At 33.3% G+C, this 16311-nt stretch overlaps 1 long non-coding RNA gene across 1 annotated transcript; it reads right to left on the minus strand.

The window, feature by feature from the left end:
• Positions 1-14100: 14100 nt before the first annotated feature.
• On the minus strand, positions 14101-15943 carry LOC106665461. Its single transcript, XR_001340302.2, has 3 exons — positions 15170-15943; positions 14518-15099; positions 14101-14447 (listed from the first exon to the last, which is right to left on the minus strand). It is a non-coding gene; the product is annotated as an uncharacterized LOC106665461 (long non-coding RNA).
• Between the last annotated feature and the right edge of the window lie 368 nt (positions 15944-16311).

Consider the following 16311-nt stretch of genomic DNA (forward strand, 5'->3'; position numbering starts at 1 on the left):
ACTAAATAGAGAGAATAGGAAAGTGGGAGCGACAGAAAAGAGAAAGAGAGAATACATAGAGTGAAACAGAGAAAGAGGGAGAAAGGGTGAGAAAGAGAGAAGGGGAGTTAGAGGGACTGAGAGAGAGGCAAAGAATAAGAAGGAGCGAGTGAGATACGGAGAAAGGGGAGAGAGATAGAGAGAGGGAAAAAGTATAAGAGGGAAAAAGACATCATAATATTATAATAAAATATTTATTACCATCTGTATAATAATACATTTTGTACTTTTTAGGGATATCATACGTATTTATAATTCAAAGAATTAATTCAGGACAGAAGTATATGATAAAATAATAAAGTTGAATGTATACGAAAAGAGAATGAGAGAGAGAGAGATTGATAGAGAGAGAGAGAGAGAGAGAGTGAATATAGGAAAGAAAATTTACGTTTTCTCTCTCTCTCTCTCTCTCTCTCTCTCTCTCTCTATCAATCTCTCTAACTACATGTATAAAAAGATATGGGGAAAGAAAAGAATGAAGGAACAAAAGGAGACAAAGGAGAGAGAGAGAGAGAGGGAAAAGAAAGAGAGAATACAGAAACATAAACAGAGAAAGAGAGTAAAAAAGAGAGAAAGGGAGAGAGAGAGAGAGAGAGAAAGAAAGAGAGAGAGACAAAGAGAAAGAGGGAGGGAATGAAAGAGAAGGGAAAGGGGTGGGATCGAGAAAAAGAAGGTGGGAAGGAAAGAAAGAGAGAGGGAAAGGGAAAGAAATAATAATAATATAATAAAATATTTATTACCATCTGCATGATAATTCATTTTGCACTTTTTAGGAGTATCATATATTTACAATTCAAACAATTAATTCAGGACAGAAGTATATGGTAAAATAATAAACTTTGTTGTTGAATGAATACGAAGGGAGAGAGTGAGAGAGAGAGAGAGAGAGAGAGAGAGAGAGTGTGAGAGAGAGAGAGTAAGAGAGAATGTGAGGAAGGAAAATTTACATTCTGATTATTTATTTCCTTGGCTCACTTATACTCTCTCTCTTTCTTTCTCCTCCTCCTCCTCTCTCTCTCTCTTTCTCTCTCTCTCTCTCTTTCTCTCTCTCTCTCTCTCTCTCTCTCTCTTTATGTATCTATCTATTTAACTTGATAAAAAGATATTGTAGCCAGAAAGAATATAATGAAAAAGGGAGAAAGAGGAAGTGGAAGTAAGCAGAGAATTGGATAATATAAACTTAGATTATCTTAATCTAACTATCGCTCGTTTTCACATAATTTGGATAACACAATTACCCACTAAAAATATACAATACTGATCAGTGACCACAATAAAGACAAACAATAAACAATATTTATTATCAAGTTCCTTGTGTGCGTGTATAAAAATTAAGTTGATCATTTAAGCAGGTAATTGTTAAGCATCAAACGTAATTTTATTTGGTACTTCAGTAATGCACACAGCTTTATCTAAAGTATAAATAAAAGTAAATTTATGTTACGTTCAACGGATTCCACCTACGTTTGAGATTATTCATTAAACTTGTTAAAGTGTTAAAAATTATGTACATGATCTCTTTTTCTCCCTGTTTCTATAATAAATAATCAGTTTTTACAGGACTTTATTTATAGATGTCAAAATAAGTAGCATTTTTCAAAAACGCGACGGTCGTCGTTAACACCACCCCATATCTAAATGGCGGAAGCGATCGTTGGAGAAAAGCGGTTTTTCCGTTGTAACCCCGGTGAGCCACTTGTAAATCCCTTGGGGTCGAATCCCTTTCTGGAGGAACCTGTTTTGTACAAGAGAATAAAGGAGTGCGTGCAGACATATGTGACCTAGGGCATACCCCGCCGACTCGGGCTATCCCCTGTATATTTAACCTTAACTTCTACCTCTGGCCTTGCCAACATTCTGCTCCGGGGCATTTAGACAAATTTTCTCCCCTTTCTTCAACACTTAAGGACGACGAATGAATTATATATTTAACAATTAAAGAAATTATTATTAGCTAATTATTATTAGCTAATTATTCAGAAATCGTGAGATGCGGTCTCGTGTGATGTAGGTTTCAGAAAAACATTTTCTTTATCGTGCCAACGTTTCGATCTTTATTGAGATCATCTTCAGGGCCTGGGATTTACAACATTGTTTACATTTAACAAATAGATTTAGGATGTAAAAAAGTGAATTTATAATGCAAAATATATTTTTTTGAATTCAATCAAAATAATTCTACTCACTCAAAGTGTCTTGCGTGTCGTGTGGTCCAAGAATCGCACAATTACACAGAAGACAAACACTTTGAGGGAGTAGGAATACTTTGATTGAATATAAAAAAAATATATTTTGCATTGTATAAATTCACTTTTTTACATCCTAAATGTATTTGTTAAATGTAAACAATGTTTGTAAATCCCAGGCCCTGAAGATGATCTCAATAAAGATCGAAACGTTGGCACGATAAAGAAAATGTTTTTCTGAAACCTACATCACACCAGACCGCATCTTACGATTTCTGAATAATTATCGATTAACGGTCAAGTAGATCACCACACATTATTATTAGCTAATTTATCGGAAAAAAGGTTAAATTTATTTATCTTTGATGTAAGTTGATTATAAAAAACGTTCTGTTTAAATCAAATATACAATAATTGACTATGTGAATGAACGGTGAGGTTTTTAGTAACATATTTTTTATAAAATATAATATTTATAAAATCTAAGGAATTTTGGATTTATGGTTTTAGAACTATGAAACGCCTGATGACCTATCGTGCATTTAAAATCTTCAATCGATTTGCTTTAAATTAAATTCTGTATTTGTAACAACAGCAAAAATTCTTTTCTTCTTGTGTTCTTATTGAACTTGAATAAAATGAAAAACTCTGTTTTAAATTATTTGAGCCGAGCTTCTTACCTGTTGACGGTTTTCGCTTTTAGGCTCCCCGTGAACAATGTCCCTTCGTCCGTGACCCCTCTGCCCTGTCCGGTGGCTAATTTAAATTTGACTTTTAAACAGCAATGACGTGGAGCTTTTCAAGGCCTGTTAATTCGGCTGTGGATTTACGAAACAGATTTTTAATTGGGGATCCACACCGCCGTTGGAACGAAAAATGCCTAGTTTAAACCAAGTAAAAACAGACGGAGATGTGATTTAGTAAAGGAACATTTTTGTTGAAGACGTGAATACCATATAAAACATAATGTTTAAAATTCACTTGCTTTTACAACAGTAGTATTTTATGGTATTAGTTTTTAGTAACCCAATAATTAGTATTTTTTCAAATTTTTTATTGGTTTCACACCCACTAATCGCTTTTTTGTACGCACTTACAGCTATTAACTACGGACGTATTATTTTTATTATTATTATGTAGTTTTTACGCCTCAGGTTTCCCACAAAAAACAGGCCGTTAACATCATGTAATAAACATTATCCATAATATAATTAAAAGAATGAAAAAAAGGGAAAAACATGTATTGTTTATTATCATTCTCTCAGTCTCTAATAAATTTAACTTGGGCTATTTCTTGTCACTCACTCACTCACTCACTCTCTCTTTCTCTCTCTCTCTCTCTCTCTTCTTCGACTCTCCTGCCTTTCTTTCTGTCTGTCTGTCTCTCTTTCTCACTTTCGGCCGGCTCCTCTCTCTCTCCCTCTCTCTCCCTCTCTCTCCCTCTCTCTCCCTCTCTCTCTTTCTCTCTTTCGGTTCCTCTCTTTCTCTCTCCTCTCCTACCTTCCTTTCTGTCTCTCTCTCGTTCTCTCTTTCGGGTCCTCTCTCTCTCCTCTTATGCCTTTCGTTCTGTATGTCTCTCTTTCTCTCCCCTCTCCTGCCCCTCTCTCTCTCTCTTTCTCTCTTTCGGGTCCTCTCTCTCCCCTTTCCTGCCTTTCTCTCTCCCTCTCTCTCACTCTCTCCCCTCATGCCTTTCTTTTTGTATGTCTCTCTTTCTCTCCCCTCTCCTGCCTTTCTCACTCCCTCTCTCTCTCTCTCTCTCTCTCTCCTCTCATGCCTTTCTTTCTGTATGTCTCTCTCTCTCTCCCCTCTCCTGCCTTTCTCTCTCCCTCTCTCTCTCTCTCTCTCTCCTCTCATGCCTTTCTTTCTGTATGTCTCTCTCTCTCTACCTCTCCTGCTTTTCTCTCTCCTTCTCTCTCTCTCTCTCTCTCTCTCTCTCTCTCGGCTCCTCTCTCTCTCACTCTCTCTCCCCTGTTCTGCCTTTCTCTCTCTCTCTCTCTTCCTCTCTCTTTCGACTCTCCTGCTTTTTTCTCTCTCTCTCCTTCTCTCTTTCTTTTTTTGGCACCCCTCTCTCTCGTTCTCTCTCTCTCCCCTCTCCTGCCTTTCTCTCTCTCTCTTTGTATCTCTTTCTCTCTCTCTTTTTTTCTCTCTCTCTTTCTTGCCTCCTCTGTCTCTCTCTCTCTCTCTCTCCTCTTTCTATTTCTTGACTCTTTTCTTCTTTTCTCACTCTCTCTCTTTTTCTCTCCTTCGACTCTCCTGTCTCTATCTCCCTCTCTTTCTCTTTCCATTCTCCTGACTCTTTCTCTTTCCCTCTCTCTCACCCTCTCATGATATGGGTAAGAAACGTTCAAGAGATCTAACTTTGTGTGATTGAACAAAACTATCAATCTAATCCATCTCTCAATCTATCTACCTACCTCTATATCTTCCTTTCTTTTTTACTCTTTCTCACTGTAATGTCAATTTGTCCACTTGCAAATTAAACATCTACCCTTCCTCTCTTTCTTTATTTATTTATAGAATACATAATTTCTTTCTTTTTCTCTAATTCACCGATTTGCCCTAGTTTCGTTTTGTTCATATATTTCTTTTTATTTGAATATATCTATCTCTGTCTATCTCTCTTTTCTCTCCTCTCTCTTTCTCTATTTACTTTTTTTAAAATTTCAATCTCGCCTTCTGTCTTTTCTCTCCAAGTTCATCAGACCTCATCGCCAATTCTTTTTCTGTCACTTTACTTATCTTTGTTACTTTCCAGCTGTTAATCTCCCTATCCTTATGTTGCAGTCTGTAGAAGTCATATTCTCATAAATGTTCTTCATTAGCAACTTCCATTATTTCATTCCTCTACTTCTAAATCCAAGACTCTCTCTCACTCTCTCTTTCTCGCTCTCTTTCACACACGCACACAAACAAATTTTTTGTAGTTAGCTCTTCCTTCCTTTGTTAAATAAATGTGATATCCATATTATAATCGCTTTTAGGGTTCTCTGTGTAAACAGCTGGTACGGTACATAATTTACACATATTTTATATTACATTGCACTCGATAAGTTGTCAATAATGATCGTTTTTGTAATCTAATTGTCGACCCAAAAGTCCAATGAGAGAAAAAATGGACAAAACCTTTTTGGAAACAGAACCAGTCAGTACGAAATGTAGATGAGAAAGAACAAAGTGAAAAACTTTTAACTTTTTATGTTTTGGTTCGTCTGTTTTTGCAATTTGATATTTCAGGAAGAAACATTGCTTTTTTATCTTTAATTTAATTTATTTTAATTAGGATTACATTGATTAAAATATTTTTATTAAAAAGGATAAAGGCAAGGTAAATGTACAGCTATTGGTCGGTTTTGTACACAAAAGAAAATTGAATGTTTAATAATTAATACTACTACTAATTATTCTGAAACACAACACCTATCATATGTAGTTTTATTTTTAATCGAACAAACCGCCAAGAAATTGAGACGATTGAAAACAAGGGAGAAACGGGAGTCGGGACGGGAGCCCTTCTTTGTCCCTAGCGTATAATAGGGAGTGAGATCATAGGTTCTGCCTCTCTGCCTCTGAGATATTGTCTAACCGAGGGTGTGTAATGAGAGCCGGCCACAATGCTTCCTCACAATCGAGCCTCGAGCTGTTTAATCAGAGGCCACCGCAGCACTCTTCATCCATCACACTCCTCTTTATCCAACCCCTTCTCATTCCACTTCTGAAGCTTCACTCGTCTAAAACCACTGTTAACCCACCCCCGACCACAAAACCGACTTTTGTTTTCTCTTTTTGTCTTTATAACGCGTACGTACAAACCGTACAAGGTTTTTTTTTTACGAGGGTTCGCAACAGCAGGGCCGCTGGATTCGAACCCGGGACCTTTACCTTACAGTGATGCGAGCCGTGTCAAAGACTAAACCTTGCGGCCACCGACGCCCCGAAGTTTAGTATGATGTAGTAAAAAAATACTTAAAACTGTGATGATCCTTTTTTATTATTTTTGTAATAAACGTAACCTGAAGGAGAAGGGCCAAAACCACAATAAAACAAACTTTATTCTAACCTCAATATTTTGTTCAATTTAGAAGCTTTCAACTTTCAGTCAACCCCTTAAGAATTACGTACAAACTGAACAAGTTTTGTGTGGTGTAGTAAAAAAAATACTTAAAACTGTGATGATTTTTTTATATTATTTTTGTAATAAACGTAACCTGAAGTCGAAGGGCCAAACCCACGATAAAACAAACTTTATTCTAACCTCAATCGTTTGTTCAACTTTGAAGTTTTCAACTTTAAATCAAGCCCTTAACAACTACGTACAAACTGTACAAGTTTAGTATGGGGGTAGCAAAAAAAAAAAAATTAAAACTGTGATGATCTTTTTTAATATTTTTGTAATAAAATTAACCTGAAGGAAAAGGACCAAAACCACAAGGAAACAAACTTTATTCTAACCTCAATATTTTGTTCAACTTAGAAGCTTTCAACTTGAAATCAAGCCCTTAACAACTACAAACAAACCGTACAAGCATAGTGTGGTGTAGAAAAAAAAATACTTAAAACTGTGATGATCTTTTTTATTATTTTTGTAATAAACTTAACCTGAAGTCGAAGGACCAAAACCACAATAAAACAAACTTTATTCTAACCTCAATATTTTGTTCAACTTAGAAGCTTTCAACTTGAAATCAAGCCCGTAATAATTTCAGTAAAAAATCTGGACAAATCTAAAAACTCTCTCTTGGAAATTCTCAAGATGATGGCTCTTCAAGCTTTGAATTATTAAAATGTATTTCTAAACATTTTTGAAATATAATCAAAACTTTATTCCAATCAGTATTAAATGATATTTTAATCATAGAAATGTTTAGTCCCGATCATGGTGATAGAAGATTTTCTTCTGTTAAACTACCCAGATCTTTTATCAAACCAAAAGCAGATATTGATTATTGACAAAGTTTTTACAAGCAGTTGTGCCACGAGAAACATTTACCCAAGCTGTCAATAAAACAAATATTATTTAACGTGAGAATAAAATCATTATGGACAGTAAAAGTACAAAAATTAAAAACCTTAGAGGTTACGATAGGACACCTATCAACGAACAAAACGTAGATCAGTACGCCTATTCTCATCTATGACCAGCCATGACATCATACTGCCATCAATATCAAAATTTAATTACATATCCGTGACATAAAACTATATTCTTTATTAGGATTAATCTCGGTTCGAAATATGTTGGTGAGCCCTGGCCTGAGGGAAGGCGGGGAAGAGAAGATAACCGTCAAGAAATAGGATGAGCTAACCTCTCGGCGATAACCTCTATATCTCATCATGCCTCCTTAGCCTGATATTGTATTACCGCAGTACGATAACACAACTAACAGCAAGTATAATCTTTACGTTATTTATATTAATATTCAGCTGGTTGAAACGTGGGTGAGGAACACGCGTAACTCCTTCTGAGAAAATGTCATCAGGGACGTTACATAAATGATGTTATGATATCAAAGGGGGTGTTTATAGATTCATATTTTGCCGGTTGATCATTAAATTGACGCAAATGTCATACTTGTTTGTACTTCTTCAAACGTATTATATTTAATAATCATTACACGCTAAGGAAATTAGATAGTTTTGGAAATACCTTTGGGTACCTGAACTGTACATAAAAAAAGAAACTAGAAGGATAAAAAATTGTTCTAGATGAAAGAGATTTAACGTCAAAATAGGTAGTCGTAATAAAATATTTGGTGTTCGAAATATTCAGCCAATATCGTCATGATTTGTCAGAAGTAACAATAACAAAAATAATTACAATTAACATAAAACCTGATGATATAAAATTAAATATAAAAATGTACGACTGTTCTTTTAGTTTACGAATTAAAAAAATTTAAAATGAGTTCTTATAAAAAATAAAAAAATACCATACGCCAGTTGAATACAGGTAAAATTGAAAAAAAAAATCAGGGGTGTCGGTGGCCGCAACTGTTTAGGCGTTGACACGGTGCTCATCACTGCATGGTAAGGTCCCGGGTTCGAATCCAGCGGCCCTGCATTCAAACCCGACGTACTTACAAATGGGCTTTTTTTTTCAAAAAACACCGGCACCTTTGACGGTTGATATAATCTCTGCTGCTGCGAACCCTCGTAAAAAAATTGCAAATTATATAAAAACATAAAGGATTCGTCTTTTAATTTGAGAATTAAAAAAGGAGTAATAAATACAAAATGAGTTCTTAAAAAAATACCATATGCCAGTTGAATACAAATAAAATTGAAAATTGTATTTAAAAAAATAAAGGATTTGTCTTTTAATTTGAGGATTAAAAAAGGAGTAATAAATACAAAATGAGTTCTTTAAAAAATAAAAAAATACCACTTGAATACAAAAATACAAAAATGAAAAAATGCCAGTTGAATACAAATAAAATTGAAAAGTATGCAAAAAATATTTATTATAAAATTCGTCTTTTAATTTGAGGCATAAAAAACAGCAATAAATACAAAATGAGTTCTTATAAAAAAAAACAAATACCATATGCCAGGGAATACAAATAAAATTGAAAATTATAAAAAAAATTAAGAATTCGTCTTTCAATTTGGGAATTAAAAAACGAGTAATAAATACAAAATGAGTTCTTATAAAAGTAAAAAATACCATACGGCAGTTGAATAGGAATAAAATTGAAAATTATATTAAAAAAATAAAGGATTTGTCTTTTAATTTGAGAATTAAAAAAGGAGTAATGTAATACATACAAAATGAATTCTTATAAAAAAATTAAAAAAATACCATACGCCAGTTAAATACTAATAAAATTGAAAATTATACAACAAAAAAAAACACATTTATTATAAAAATTCGTCTTTTAATTTGAGAATTAAAAAACGAGTAATAAATACAAAATGAGTTCTTATAAAAATAAAAAAAACCATATGCCAGGTGAATACAAATAAAATTGAAAATTATACAAAAAATATTTATTATAAAAATTCGTCTTTTAATTTGAGGCATAAAAAACAGCAATAAATACAAAATGAGTTCTTATAAAAATAAAAAATACCATACGCCAGTTGAATACGAATAAAATTGAAAATTATACACAAAAAATACATTTATTATAAAAATTCGTCTTTTTATTTGAGACATAAAAAACAGCAATAAATACAAAATGAGTTCTTATAAAAAAATACCATATGCCAGGTGAATACAAATAAAATTGAAAATTGTATTTAAAAAAATAAAGGATTCGTCTTTTAATTTGTGAATTAAAAAGAGTAATAAATACAAAATGAGTTCTTATTAAAAAAAAATACGCTAGTTGAATACGAATAAAATTGAAAATTATTTAAAAAATCAGGAATTCGTTTTTTAATTTGAGAACTAAAAAAGGAGTAATAAATACAAAATGCGTTCTTATAAAAATACCATATGAATATATTAACTAATATTAATTACGATTAACATTAAAAATTATAATTTTAATTATAGTAAATAGACAAGATTAAATATAAAAATAAAAGATTCTTCTTTTAATTGGAAAATAGTTTAAAAACATAAAATGGTTTCTTATCTAAAATATACATGAAAATTAATTATAATTAAAATTAAATGTTATGACGCGACAGATATGACAAATTTAATATAACGACAATGATGCTTCTTATTCAAGATTTTTTTAGATATAAATTAATTCTTTTATAGATCGATTATATTATTTTGAGAAAAAGTCGAATTAAAATTAAAACAAATTAAATGAAGAAATTAAAAATTAAAAAGGGTTGATTTGAAATTGAAAAAACTTAAATTAGAAAATGGTTAATTTGAGATTTATAATAAATTGAAATTAAAAAGGGTTACCTTGAAGGCAAAGTTATCTCTCAAGATTTGAAAAGAAAAAAAGAGCACGCGTTGCGTTTCACGAAGGTATTTTGCATCGAAAACGCTGTTACAGTCAATAGAAAAAATTGTTTCAAAAGAAAAATCCGCCGTTTTGATCAATCAATGAAGCAAGCTGCAAAAAGAGTACAGAGACGACATTAGCAGAAATGGAAATCACCAATGTCTTACCTCTCCCTGCTTATAACCCCAACGTCGCCCCCATTTGATCATATATTTTCGATTCAATGGCACATTATTTCCAAAGACGGAATAATCACATCAATAATTCGACAATTTTTTTCTACAGTATTTCAAGTTCAAAATAGTATTGAAACTTAGAAAAAGTAGTAGAAAAATTGCTTTATATTTAGTTAGTAAAACTAGTTTAAAAAAAACTTTCAAGTTTTTCGTATTCATGTTTTAATATCACTATTTTTCACCAACTTTTGGATTGAGTTGACGGTAGATTTTTAATGTTGATGAATAACAACTATCGTTGATAATCTCACTTTAATTATTCAATTTATTTTAAATTAATCAAATGAATTTTTTTAATATGTTTAGTTGCTTTTATCTAGTTTTTTTTCTAGAGCTTACATTTAACAAATACAATTTTATAGAGAAACCTAAAAATAATTATATTTTAACGAACATGGTTAAATGTTTATTGAAATATCTAGTTATGTATATACAATTTTTTTTTGTATCGTAAATATTCATTAAAATATAATTTTCATTAGCTTTGTTAGATCTCAAAGATTTTGGATTATCGAAAGCAATTTGTTTAAGAAACTGATTTAACCAAATTTTTAATCAAATGTTGAGTGCAGAATAATGTCTGATGGTGATGTTGATGATTGTATTTTAAATTTAAACAAGCTTTTAAAACATGAACAAAATATTTATTTTTTATGATAAACGATAGAGATTTTTTTACTTTTTTCAAAGTAACAATGCTGTTAAATGACACTGATGGTTATTTTTATTAATCCCACTATTTTTACTTGTAAATGAAAGGGGCTAATTTTCAAAATAACTGTGTATAGCTAGCCGATAAGAAAGCGTCAAAATCTAATCTTCTCGAGGGAAAAAATTGCAAAACAACAATATTCACCCGTTATACGGCGAATTCAATTTAATATTAATTATTCAATAAAAGAAAGTGGAAACGTGCGGAGATTCCGAAACGACTCTTAAAGGCTGTTTAAGAAAGTAAGCGAAGGCGCTAAATTAGAATGATGACTCATTGAACTAGATAATACCGGTAAATGATAACTCACTTGACTCCCTAGACGTCCATTCATTGTGGTTCCAGTTCGTTAAGTATAGTTACTATTATTGTCAGCAATGATTTTTTGCATAGGGTTTCAAAAAGCTGGAAAAGGTTAAACCAGGGCCCGGGGGATCGTGCATTTAGTTACATATGAGAAAGAGGCAATTTTCACTAGACCTGACCTTTGCTCTTGGAAATGTAGTATTCATGTCTAAATCATAATGATTTCTTAGCTGCCAACGTTATTAGTTTCTATACAAATTAAGATACAACAATTTCCGATTTGACAAATGCTGAGGAGCTGTGCACCGTTGAAATATTAGGAAAGTTATTGTTAATTATTCAGAAATCGTGAGATGCGGTCGGGTATGATGTAGGTTTCAGAAAAACATTTTCATTATCGTGTCAACGTTTCGATCTTTATTGAGATCATCTTCAGGGCTCAAAGTGTTTGTCTTCTATGTAATTGTGCCGTTCTTGCGTGTCGTGTTGAGAGTGCCCACACAAACACTTTGAGAGAGAGAGAGGGAGGGAGAGGGAGAGAGAGGGAGTGGGAGACAGGGAGAGAGAGACACACAGAGAGAAAGAGAAAGAGAGAGTAAATAAATGATAAATAAAAAAACAAAGAGAGGGAGAGACTTGCTTGTTTCTGTAAAAGGTGAGATATAGTGAATTTTTTGCGAAAAGGGAAGGAGAGAAAAACACAAAGTAGGAGTAGCAAAAAAAACGCATTAGACGCAGTGCAAATGACCAATATAAAGTTATAAGTGCATCGAAAAAATGTTCATAGCGAGATCAAAAAATAAAGAGACAGAGAGAGAGAGTGAGAGAGAGAGAGATTTGTTTGTTTCTGTAAAAGGTGAGGTATAGTGAATTTTTTATGAAAAGGGAAAGAGTGAAAAAACAAAATGTGAGGAATCAAAAAAAGCATTAGGGGGCAGAGCAAGTGAGCGTGAGAGAAAGATAAAGCAAAAGAGAAATAGAGAGAGAGAGAGAGAGAGAGAGAGTGAGAGAGAGAGAGAGGGATTTGTTTGTTTCTGTAAAAGGTGAGGTATAGTGAATTTTTTATGAAAAGGGAAAGAGTGAAAAAACAACGTGTGAGGAATCAAAAAAATCATTAGGGGCAGAGCAAGTGAGCGTGAGAGAAAGAGAGAGAGAGAGAGAGAGAGAGAGAGAGAGAGAGAGAGAATTATTTGCTTCTGCAAAGGGTGAGATTTATTGAATTTTTTAGGAAAAGGGAAGGAGAGAAAAAAAAACAAAGTAGGAGTACCAAAAAAAACGCATTAGACGCAGTGCAAGTGAGCAATATAAAGTTATAAGTGCATCAAACAAGTGTTCATGAGAGATAACGAGATCAAAAAATAAAGAGAGAGAGAGAGAGAGAGAGAGAGAGAGAGAGAGAGAGAGAGAGAGAGAGAACGTGAACGAGAAACGACTAACAATTTTATTTATTTTAAACGATTTGTTAATGTCAAAAATATTAACAAATCGTTTAAAATAAATAAAATTGTTAGTCGTTCTCAAAAGAAAACCCACATCTTCGGATAGAATTAAACTCTCACTGTGAGGGAGAAAATTTCATGAAAATATATGAATTTTAGCCTTGTTAATTCATTTCTTGGTTGCATTTTGCACAATTTGTTCTGCATATTTCGTTTAGTTACATTTTTTTTGAAAAACCATGTTTAAAAAAAAAAAAGTAATGTAATTCTTGTCATACAGGAGGTCGGCTTAACGTTTAGTTACTCGGTGGGTATTGCAAACAAGGGGTCAGACCCCCTTTAAATTAGTATTTTAATCAATGTATTCTAGAATAAAAATTCCAAGGGCGTAGGTATATATCTACTGTTTTTATTTTTCAAATCTTCCGACTGTTTTGCTGTTGTTGTTGTCGGCCCGTAAAGAACACGGTTTCGTCGCATGATAACAAATGGCCAATTCTCACCAGTCCAAGGATGACTCTTGAATTTCGAGCAATATCTCAATATCTTTCAGTTATGAAACACAATAGAGAGAAGGAGAGAGTGGGAGCGAGTGAAGCTAATAAATTGGGTGGATCCTCGTTAGGTCTTCTCCAGTTACTTCTTTAATTAAGCAATGGTCGGGATGAAGGGGGGCCCTGACGTCACAAGATAAAGCAGTCAACTCATCTTCATAAATTAAAACAAAACTTGACTCGTTCCCTACTCATTATGGACACAGCTCTTCCCGCTTGTTTTTATTCCATATCTTATACAATGTAAATTATTAAATTTAATATCGTTTAAATTGAAGGATTGTAAAGTTTAATAATACTGAATGTGACAGGGCTTTAAGATTCAAACGTTGTATTGGATTTAGAAGAAACTAAAACTCTGCAAGTTGTCAACGTAATAATATTTACAAAGTGACTTTATTTTCACAAATAATAAAGCTCAGATTAGGCTGGATATGCCAAAAAAATTCATCAAGTAATGACCCAATAATGGAGGGCGATACAATCGATCCTTATTTGCTGATTTTCCTTCCAGAGCAAAAGAAGATCTTGGCTAATTAGCCGTAGAGATATAAAATTGTCTCAAAATAGCGCAGTTAGAAATTAGAAGGAGAAAATACTTTCTACAGGGATTAGAGACCCAAAAGGGGACCTTGTCACAAATAGGGGACAAATATGGGAATATAGTTTTTACTTAAAAGACAGGAATTAACATATAACATTAACAAATTCATCAAGTTTTATTTCAATAACACTAATATCGTTTATATTTGGCTCTTTGTTTCAAATATTAACCCTTGAAACATCATCATACATCAACAAAATCATAAATTTCATTGTAAAAATATTGATAAATATAAGAATAGAACGCATTTAGAGAAATTTATTTTCAAGAGTTTAACAACAAGAGTTAAACAAGTTTGAGAAGAAGATGATGAATCAGTCAGTTAAGTTATATTTGGTCATTGGCTGTCTTTATTGCAGTTCTTTTATCCGGGCCTTTTTCGCCGCTAGGTTAAGTTTACATGGATCTGTTCCTTCGCATTTCTAGTCAATACGGATCATTGTTTCTTCCTCCTTATTGATAACCTACAAACATTTGAAAAACTTAATTGTAAGAGGTTAAAATTCACTTTTTGTAAATGATGGTTATATTCACCGATTTGTTGTTTAAAACGAATCGGATTTCGACCATTAAGCTCATCATCAGTTTGAAGTGGTTACAAACACGTCTCTCGCCATGATTCACTGATGTAGCGCGACGGTCTATACCCTGGGCGATATCAAGTTGTGTCGCTCCAACCGATACGACGCCGATAATTATCGCAATCGCCCTGGTGTGCCCTGGTTTAGTTGCACAAGAAAGAACTACATGTAGTAAGCGATACGGTTTTATTACAATTACACTAATATCTTTTATATTTGGCTCTTTTTTTTCAAATGTTAACCCTTGAAACATCATCACACATCAACAAAATCATAAATTTCATTGTAAAAATATTGATAAATATAAGAATAGAACGCATTTAGAGAAATTTATTTTCAAGAGTTTAACAACAAGAGTTAAACAAGTTTTAGAATATAGATGATGAATCAGTCATTTAAATTATATTAGGTCATTGGCTGTCTTTATTGCAGTTCTTTTATCCGGGCCTTCTTCGACCCGAGGATACGTTTCCATGGATCTGTTGCTTCGCATTTAGTTAATACGGATAATTGTTTCTTCCTCCTTATTAATAACCTACAAACATTTGAAAAACTTAATTGTAAGAGGTTAAAATTCACTTTTGGGAAATGATGGTTATACTCACAGATTTGTTGCTTTAGCTGCTCGTCCATTTGGACCGAACTAGGACGGCCGTTCAACAGCCGAACTATTTGACCAAACAGACGACCGGCCGAACGCCATCGTCCACTTTAGCCGATTTTCGTCAGTTCATGAAAGAGCACAAATGGATGTAGAATACTTGTTACTGCTCGAAAATTCTTAGTTTACATACAAATGGAGGGAAAGAAATAAACAAAAATATTGGAAGTTCCATTTATAAAGCTATCCTCGACCACATATTATGCTGGACATCTCTCCAATGATAGAGCGGATCATGCATGTCCCAAAGAGTCTGGTTCTTCTCAACAGCACTCATATTTCGCAATCCATCGAAATGAAAACGCAACGAAAAGGTAAACAAAAAGTAAAGAATGCCGTTAAACAATGGTGAGCGTTTGATGTCACGTGGTTGACAGCTGAATTCGAAGTAACAATTCGGCCGAATAGGACGGGAAAATCCAAATTTATTTGGATCGGAAAGTGCTTCGGGCGTGCACGGCCCAACACGACCGAACGCTCATCATCAGGTTGACGTGGTCACAAACACATCTCTCGACATGAGTCACTAATTAAATGGACTCCAAATAAAAATTACTTTTTAAAAAGAATTTTATTGTAAGAGCTACAACTGTTCAGACGGGGCTTACAGCAGAGAGTGATTAAAATTACAATAATAAACTTGTAGGAAGGGAAGGGGTTTTAGATTAGTTATCAGTAGACATAGTGTCAGCAGTGTCGGATTACTGTTTCCTTTCCTGTAACTACTGACGAGGCGCGACGGTCTATAGCCTGGAGTGAATTCAAGTTGTGTCGCTCCAACCGATACGCGATAATTATCGCAATCGCGCTGGTGTACACTGGTTTAGTTGCACAAGCAAGGAATACATGTAATAAGCGATACAGTGTCAAATTGCATGTCGCATCACTTGTCGTATCGCGTATTGCATCGCTCCACTGGTTTTAATACCACTCAGTTTTGAGCTTGCGACAAACATGAATTACAACATAACTAATTAATAAATACTGTAAGGAAACGATATTAAATCAATGATTAATTTGTATTTCAGATATTATTTAGGCATATGTTTAAAATAGGAGGTAGATCAAAATCTATCATATTATGTA

The sequence above is a fragment of the Cimex lectularius genome, unplaced genomic scaffold (genome assembly GCF_000648675.2).
Source record: "Cimex lectularius strain Harlan isolate CLEC.00 unplaced genomic scaffold, Clec_2.1 scaffold37, whole genome shotgun sequence".
NCBI lineage: Eukaryota > Metazoa > Arthropoda > Insecta > Hemiptera > Cimicidae > Cimex > Cimex lectularius.